Genomic DNA, 9304 nt, shown 5'->3' on the forward strand with positions numbered 1-9304 from the left:
CCAAGTCCACTTTAGTATATTTAAATTTTCTGGGTGCTGAAATGACTTTCTATAATGCTGGCTTGAATGTCTACAATGCTGGTTGAAGTTCTTGTTGAGGTACAGGGCAGGCTGCCCCAAAATATACCTCAATAACATACTGATTATTTTAAATTCAATTTACTTGAGAAACTGCATGTGGAAAATCAATGATACTAGAAATACCCCACTCTAACCCCAATATTTCCCTCTGAAAGTGGGAAATAAATCTCTCATATGAAGGTCCCCTCCCTATACTAGGAAGATAGAAACGTCTTTATCACCAGAGTTAGGAAATTCAAGGCTTAGAAAACTATATAAACAAACTTTGCTATGCCTTCATTAGTCTGTTACCACAGGCACAATCCCCTATGATCTGTTAAATCTTCGCAAATAACTGTTTCTTTGTCTAATAATAATATGTAAACAGTCTACTTTGCTCATTTGGGGGGATCCTATTTCTAGGAGATCTTGGTGCATAGGAATTAAACTGTTTTTATTTTTGTTTTCTCCTGCTACTTTGCCTGTTAGAATTGATGCTTTCAAATTGTGGTGCTGGAGAGGACTCTTGAAAGTCCCTTGGACTTCAGGGAGATCAAACCTGTCCATCTTAAAGGAAATTAACCCTGAATATTCATTGGAAAGACTGATGCTGAAAATGAGGCCCAATACTTTGGCCATCTGATGAAAAGAGCCAGCTCATTGGAAAAGACCCTAATGCTGGAAAAGATTGGGGGCAGAAGGAGAAAGGGATGACAGAGGATGAGATGGTTGGATGGCATCACCGACTCAATGGACATGAGTTTTATCAAACTCCAGGAGATAGTGAAGAACAGGGAAGTCTGGCGTATTGCAGTCCATGGGGTCTCAAAGAATAGGACACGACTCAGTGACTGAACAACAACAACAATTATTAGTCAAAAGAACTGACAGTTGGCATACCAGGACAGCAGGACACCAACTGGACCTTGCTCCCCTCCCCGCATCATTTCCCATGAGATCCTGGGGCCTCTGACAAAACCCAGCAGAAGGTAAGTGTTCTTAACCACAGCATCCTCTCAAACCTAACTGCAGGGACTGGTGACTGGTGAAAGAGAATACATCATGAGAATCCTTTTTCTCTTTTTCTAAACTTACATTAGTAGGAGAAAATATTCTTGGAGCTGGTTTCTTGGGGAATAGCAAATCTGCTATATGGTAAATGAGTTACTCTCGAGTTTTAATGGTTCTTTCCTCCCAGGGAGGGTCACTATTTGTCTCTGTCTCTTGTGTTGTTTGTCATAAGGATGAATTGTAGGACAGGAGAGCAGGCACAGCCCTTTACATGCCTGCTGTTTGAAGCAACCTCACAGACCAGTGGAGTTGACAGTTCGCACGAGACCAGCGTCTGTTTAGACAATCTTTACCGTGGGTCCCCCCGTGTAAAAACTCAAAAGAGGCTCTTCCTTCTGTCTTGTTCTATGTCCTGAGAGCTTAGCTCTGTGACCCAATGAGAATATTCTCTCAATCTCCACCAGTCAGAAGGTGCATTTACTGAAGTGCCTCTGGAAGACAACTGAATTAACTAGGGCTCCAAGACATGAAGTCATAAGCAGCACCTTCTGTACTCCAGCTGCGCCAGCTTTCAGGGGAATCTTTCATAAGGGGTCCCAGTCCATAAGCAGCCTTTTTCATCTCAACCTTTGTTGCTTGTTAGTGCTGGAAAAGTCCCATTCCAGTAGTACCTGCCCCATGTCCCAGGTTAGTGGATCTGTGACCAGAGGTGTCCCACATTCTCATGGGAAACCAGAGATAGTGTTTCACTGCACCATTTTACTGCCTTTGGCAATGGAAAGCTTTTACTTTCTTACACTAACCTTAACTCTGGAAATGAACTTCCTGGATCTTGTGAACACTATATAATCTCCTGTGAGACATCTGCATCTTTGGTTAAGCCATAAAAAAAGGCTTATTGATTTGAGTCATTATTTGCAAATAATATAAGGTCATACTCATCAATGGTCAAACAATGGATTCTTTAAATGACCTATGATCTGATTTGATCAAGTGTTTTAAAATCTTTTTAATATTTTTGACAAACTTCCCAAAAGTCAAAGTCTACATCATTTAGAAATAATACCAGAGCGTACCTGAGACACCTCAGAAGATTTGTTTTCTCTCCTTATATAAGAGAGATATCAAACTAATTAGGCTCATTTGGTATGGTAAATTGTAATGGAAAGCATTGTCAAATAAATAATGATTGTTATTTGCTGCTAAGTAGTGTCTGACTCTTATGTGACCCCCTGGACTATAACCTGCCAGGCTTCTCTGTCCATGGGATTTGCCAGGCAAGAATACTGGAGTGGGTTGCCATTTCCTCCTCCAGGGGATAAATAGGGATATATCTTCTTAAATTATATTGCATGGGTAAATGTTAATAAATGTTCTAAAAATTATACAGCATGCCTGAAATGTGGATATGTTCTAACATAATGTTATCAGTCATAATTGTAGTTATCTTAAAATGTTATGTGTCACAACAAACACCAAATTTCCTTATAAATTTGACTATAATGAATAAGATCTTTAATAATGAATATTTAAGTATTTCATCATCAACAGGCAGTTATTATTTTACTCAGATACTTTTACAAAAGTTTCCTACAAATGTGTGTCATCTTCAGAGAAATTCATAGAAAGAAATCTAATCAGTACTCTAGAACACAAGTTTCTGATAACTTTCAAATCATACCACTGTACTTGATAAGAATTTACAGAATCCTAATGGAGAAAGAGTTGACTCATTGGAAAAGACTCTGATGCTGGAAGGGATTAGGGGTACGAGGAGAAGGGGATGACAGGATGAGATGGCTGGATGGCATCACCGACCCAATGGATATGAGTCTGAGTGAACTCTGGGAGTTGGTGATGAACAGGGAGGCCTGGCGTGCTGCGATTCATGGGGTCGCAGAGAGTTGGACATGACTGAGTGACTGAACGGAACTAAACTGAAGATGAACAATCTAGCAGCTCAAATTTTAATACATGAAACTTCCAAGAAAGTTCAGAGGAAGGAAATTTTGGGGTCCAGTGGAAACTGTCCCCAAATATGCTTCTATGGCATATTGGTTATTATGAATTAAAGTTACCTGAGAAACAGCCAGTGGGGGTGGTGATATAAACAACACTATGACCACAGTTCCCCTTGAAGGGGGGAAATTTCCCATTTGAAAGTATCTGCTGTAGATCCAGAGGATAGAAAACATCCTCATCACCAGAGTTAGCAAATTCAAGGCTAACAAAGTTATAGAACTCTGCTATTTCTCTGTTAGTCTGCTACCTTAGACAAGCCCCTTTGTTTTTATCCTGTTTGTCACAAATCTACATACTTCTCTTCCAGATGACTTAATTGCAAAGTAGAGCTTGCTCTGACATCTGATGCCAGCACAATAGTATGCTATCACCCTTCTGTGGATATTCCATATGAACACATGAAACCTATCCCTTGGCCATATGTGCATAACAATGAAGGAACACACGATCTAGTTCTAAAAATGAGATGAGAAGAAAAAAGGGGAACACAGCACAAGGACCCATGATAGAACAATTCAGTAAAATGTTCTTTACTTCTAAGCATCGTTGGGATCTTTGTGGACAGTATCATAGACATCACAGGAACTGAATCCTCCAAAAGAGATAATATTGAGGTTTTCAGGAATCAAACAGGAATGTTATCTTGGATCTCATTTGCCTTTTGAGAAAATACAGTTGGGTATATTCACTAATAGGTTATATAGTAAAATAATAATAAAACATCTTTTTATATAAAAAATTGTTTTGTTAAATCTCCACAAATAACTGTCTCTTTGTCTAAAAATTATGTATTGGTAGCCTGTGTTGGTCACTATAGGAGTTGCATGTCTATGATACCTCCATGTGTATGGATTTTTTTCCTCCTGTTAATCTGTCTTTTGTCAATTTAATTATTAAACTAGCCAAAAATACTCAAGAAGGGTAGGAAGAAATTTCCTCTGCCTCAACATTTTAATTACCCCATGCAGATTGGAGAGAAGATTATGGGAGTCACAGTCATCCCCTTCCCCAGTCTATCAAACACTAATATCCTCCTAAGCTTATGCCCAGATGTTCAAGTTTGCATTGAAGCCTTCTCAGCCCATAACACCTGTAGCTGTATTCCCAGCTACAAAATTAGCAGTGTGCATATAGAGTATATATCCACAGATAGTTCTAGCTCAGAATAGGCTATTTTTTGGAAATACGATTTCCCCGAAGTTTTTTTTACTCCTCTGTGTGATTTGTCCTCAACAAGATAAAAAACCCAACCTCTAAACATTTTTGCCAGCTTTTTCAAGGTCTTCCCATGGGACAAGTTCCAGGATTATGCACAGAAAGTGTAAAAACAGAAAATCTATCCTGTCCTGGTAGTTTAGGACAGTCCATGATTCTAGGAAGCACAGGCATACTCTACAAACCACTTGCTGTCAACTTGGAGTTCCTGATCCCCTTGATCTTTATCATCTGCACCTTAGCTTACATACCTAATAAAGAACTTGCATACATGTTTTGTCCCTCCATGAGGGCATGAACTGGGTCTTTGGCAGTTTTCTGTTCTCCATAGTCTCTTCCGATAGTATACAATATGCTTTAGTTGATCATTGCTAAGTCACTTTTCAGTCCTGTCTGACTCTGTGTGACCCTATGGACTACAGCCCACTAGCCTTCTCTGTTCATGGGATTTCCCAAGCAAGAATACTGGAGTGGGTTACCATTTCCTTCTCCAGGGGATCTCCCTGACCCGGGGATTGAAACTGTGCCTCTTACATCTCATGAGTTGGCATGCAGGTTCTTTACCACTAGCACAACCGTGGAAGCCCATTCAGATCAGATCACATCAGATCAGTCGCTCAGTCGTGTCCGACTCTTTGCGACCCCATGAATCACAGCACGCCAGGCCTCCCTATCCCTCACCAACTCCCAGAGTTCACTCAGACTCACATCCATCGAGTCAGTGATGTCATCCAGCCATCTCATCCTCTGTCGTCCCCTTCTCCTCCTGCCCCCAATCCCTCCCAGCATCAGAGTCTTTTCCAATGAGTCAACTCTTCACATGAGGTGGCCAAAGTACTGGAGTTTCAGCTTTAGCATCATTCCTTCCAAAGAAATCCCAGGGCTGATCTCCTTCAAAATGGACTGGTTGGATCTCCTTGCAGTCCAAGGGACTCTCAAGAGTCTTCTCCAACACCACAGTTCAAAAGCATCAATTCTTCGGCGCTCAGCCTTCTTCACAGTCCAACTCTCACATCTAGGTTGGTCATAACTTTCCTTCCAAGGAGTAAGCGTCTTTTAATTTCATGGCTGCAATCACCATTTGCAGTGATTTTGGAGCCCAGAAAACTAAAGTCTGACACTGTTTCCACTGTTTCCCCATCTATTTCCCATGAAGTGATGGGACCGGATGCCATGATCTTCGTTTTCTGAATGTTGAGCTTTAAGCCAACTTTTTCACTCTCCTCTTTCACTTTCATCAAGAGGCTTTTGAGTTCCTCTTCACTTTCTGCCATAAGGGTGGTGTCATCTGCATATCTGAGGTTATTGATATTTCTCCCAGTAATCTTGATTCCAGCTTGTGTTTCTTCCAGTCCAGCGTTTCTCATGATGTACTCTGCATATAAGTTAAATAAACAGGGTGACGATATACAGCCTTGACGAACTCCTTTTCCTATTTGGAACCAGTCTGTTGTTCTATGTCCAGTTCTAACTTTTGCTTCCTGACCTGCATACAAATTTCTCAAGAGGCAGATCAGGTGGTCTGGTATTCCCATCTCTTTCAGAATTTTCCACAGTTTCTTGTGATCCACACAGTCAAAGGCTTTGGCATAGTCAATAAAGCAGAAATAGATGTTTTTCTGGAACTTTCTTGCTTTTTCTATGATCCATTAGCTGCTCATTAACTCTGTTTAAAATACATAAATGGAGGATTGATATAAAGGACATGTGTATTTCCTGTTTGAAATATGGGTCATTCATTGAAATAAAAGTCTTAAAGAAAAGTAGTTTCATCATGATTAGGGCAAGCTTCTCATATGAACAGATATAAGAGAGCAAGTATACTAAATTATAATAGGAAGGAAATGATGCTTGTGACTGGCTGAGCCCTAGGTAAGACACAGAGTTAATTCTGAAAATAAATAATTTCTAAGCTTCATCCAGATCTAGAATTTTATTTATTTCCCTTCTTTCCTTTCTCTCTTTTTTAGTGCTTCAACTTGACCTGGCACTAAAAAAAAATAAAAAATTATCTGGAATGAAAGCAAGTCAGTAGCCAGATGCATGTGAATTGCTGAGAGCCATGAAAAAGCCAAAAGAACTATTCCGTCTTCTCAATGCCTGCTGTTCAAGGAGTGAATAAAATGGCAGCCCTTCACCTAATATCATAACCAAAATATCATAATATATAAGGCAATGACCCTGCTGCTGCTGCTGCTGCTGCTGCTGCTGCTGCTGCTGCTAAGTCGCATCAGTCGTGTCCAACTCTGTGCTGTGCGACCCTATAGACGCCAGCCCACCAGACTCCCCCGTCCCTGGGATTCTCCAGGCAAGAACACTGGAGTGGGTTGCCATTTCCTTCTCCGAGTCACTATTACATAAAACCAAAATAAATTAGGGTCCACACAAATGAAAGATAGATCAAAACAAGATCTAATTAATGTTGATGAATACTTTTGAAAAAGAAATAAGAACTCTTGAATGGTCCTTACTTCAAATTAAGTTAATAATGCAATCTGTAGTACAAAACCTACTCAAGAATCATGTTTATTACATCTTAAAATAAAAATGATGTGATGGAAATAAATGTAGAGATGGAGTTGGAAGATCATAAAGGTCTACATTTTCTTAAGTTACCTGTTCTTACTCTAAAATCCCCATTCCTGCTATCCGTGGGCTGAAGGGGAAATGGCAGGGTACTTAAGTCTGACAACCCATAGGTATTTTAGCCACTTATCCAGGGTCTCATTTCCTGTCTTCTTGTCTTTTTCCCTCCCCTAGTAGATAGAAGGGGTGTTTGAGTGAAAGGGTATTCCTGTTGAGTAGAACCCAAGTTCTTCCTTACTCTGTTACTGATTTTGTATATATCGTTAAACTCTGATTCTCAATATTTTACAAGAAATTCTTTCAGAGTTTAGGAAATCCTTTTCTCTTTTGATAGTTTCCTTTTGTGATAGTAGAATCAAAACAAAAGTGATTTAGGAAAATGATCAGTATGTGTTCATTCACATGGTATCCTTTTTTTTTTTTTTTTCTTGAAGCAATAAATGGGAAATCAGGCAGTGCACTTTAAGAGAATTTTTAAAATACATCAGTCTAATAAATGGATAAAGGGGATATAAAAGACTGAAAAAGAAAGTGGAAAGATGAAAGGAAAAAAAGAAAAAATGAGAGTCAAAAGAAACAGAAGGAAAAAAAGATGAAGCCCGGAAAGAAAACCAGCAACGTAAGAAGAGTTAGAGAAACAGCGAAAGAGAGAAGGAAAGAGGACAAGGAAGCCTGGAAGGTGCTTCCATGACTTGATGTTACCCCACCCACTGAGAAGCTCTCCTTTGACCTACCGTCTGAGTTCTGAGTCGCTTCAGTCATGGCCGACTCTTTGCGACCCCATGGACTGTAGCCCACTAGGCTCCTCCATCCATGGGATTTTCCAGCCAAGAATACTGGAGTGGATTGCCATGCCCCCCTCCAGGGGATCTTCCTGAGCCAGGATTGAATCCTGGTCTCTTATGTCTCCCGCATTGGCAGATGGGTTCTTTACCACTAGTGCCGCCTGGGGAGTCCGTCTACACCGCTCTTTTCTTAAGCCAATCACATCATGGCCTCCACGCTGTAGGCCTCCAGTGGTGTCTGGGGTTCACAAGGTGGGGTTAACTCTCTGAACAGCTGGCCACAGCCATGCCACTCTATGTACTGTGTGCAAAAGCCACGTCTGTAACACATATCCCCTCTCCTCTGTAGTCGTATCCCCAGCTGAGCTGCTATTGGATGAGATGTTTCCCATGCCCTTCTCCTCTTCTTCTACCTGAATAATTCCTGCGGCTGCTGCTAAGTCGCTTTAGTCATGTCCGACTCTGTGCGACCCCATAGACAGCAGCCCACCAGGCTCCCCCGTCCCTGGGATTCTCCAGGCAAGAACACTGAAGTGGGTTGCCATTTCCTTCTCCAATGCATGAAAATGAAAAAATAAAGTGAAGTCTCTCAGTTGTGTCCGACTCTTAGCGACCCCATGGACCTCAGCCCACCAGGCTCCTCCGTCCGTGGATTTTCCAGGCAAGAGTACTGGAGTGGGGTGCCATTGCCTTCTCTGGAATAATTCCTAGTCATCCTTAAAGATACTGCTGAAATGACACATCCTCCAGAATGCCTTCTGCATCTTTCTCTTATATGCCCTCTTATATGCCCTTATGATAATGCATGAAAAATCCTTACAGTTATAAACCTGCTTATCTGTCATGCATACACCCAGGCTGAAGCTGTTTTATTCTCTGTAGGCCCAGTGACTTATGTGCATATAGCAGGAACTCAGTATGGACTTTTAAATCAGATAATTTCTATTGGTTTTCTTATTCCTTAAGAGTTGGCCTCTGCTGGCAGATAAAGACAGCAATAGAGAATGACACCCATTCTTCTCTTGGGTTCAATCCTTTTCTTGTTCTCTCTTCTTGATTACCCTGATTCTTTTACTCTTGTGGTTCTGGTTCCAGATTCCATGCAGACCCAGGGTGATACATATTATAGTAGTCACTTTCTTATATTGAGCAACTTCCCTGGTGGCTAAGATGGTAAACCATCTGCCTGCAATGCAGGAGATCTGGGTTTGATCCCTTGGTCGGGAAGATCCCTGAAGAAGAAAATGGCAACCCACTCCAGTATTCTTGCCTGGAGAATCCCATGGATGAAGGAACCTGGTAGGCTACAGTCCATGGGGGTCGCAAAGAGTCGGACACGACTGAGCTACTTCACTTTCACTTTCACTTTTCCTATATTGAAATAAAAATTCTACCATTCCATGCTTAGCCTTCTGTCTTTAAAATATAAATACTGTCTGGCTCATCTATACAAACTGTGTCTTTCAAGCAGGGAATCACAACCATCTTTTTCTTGTGCCTTCAAGTCATTCCCATGCATTACATGTGTCCATCATCAAAACCTCTTTTTATGGACAATGATGCTCAACCAGGGGCCTGAACTTCCCTGGGAAAATGTTTCAGAATCCCAGGGAGGCAGGGAAAGA

Source organism: Bos taurus, chromosome 5, assembly GCF_002263795.3.
Source record: "Bos taurus isolate L1 Dominette 01449 registration number 42190680 breed Hereford chromosome 5, ARS-UCD2.0, whole genome shotgun sequence".
NCBI lineage: Eukaryota > Metazoa > Chordata > Mammalia > Artiodactyla > Bovidae > Bos > Bos taurus.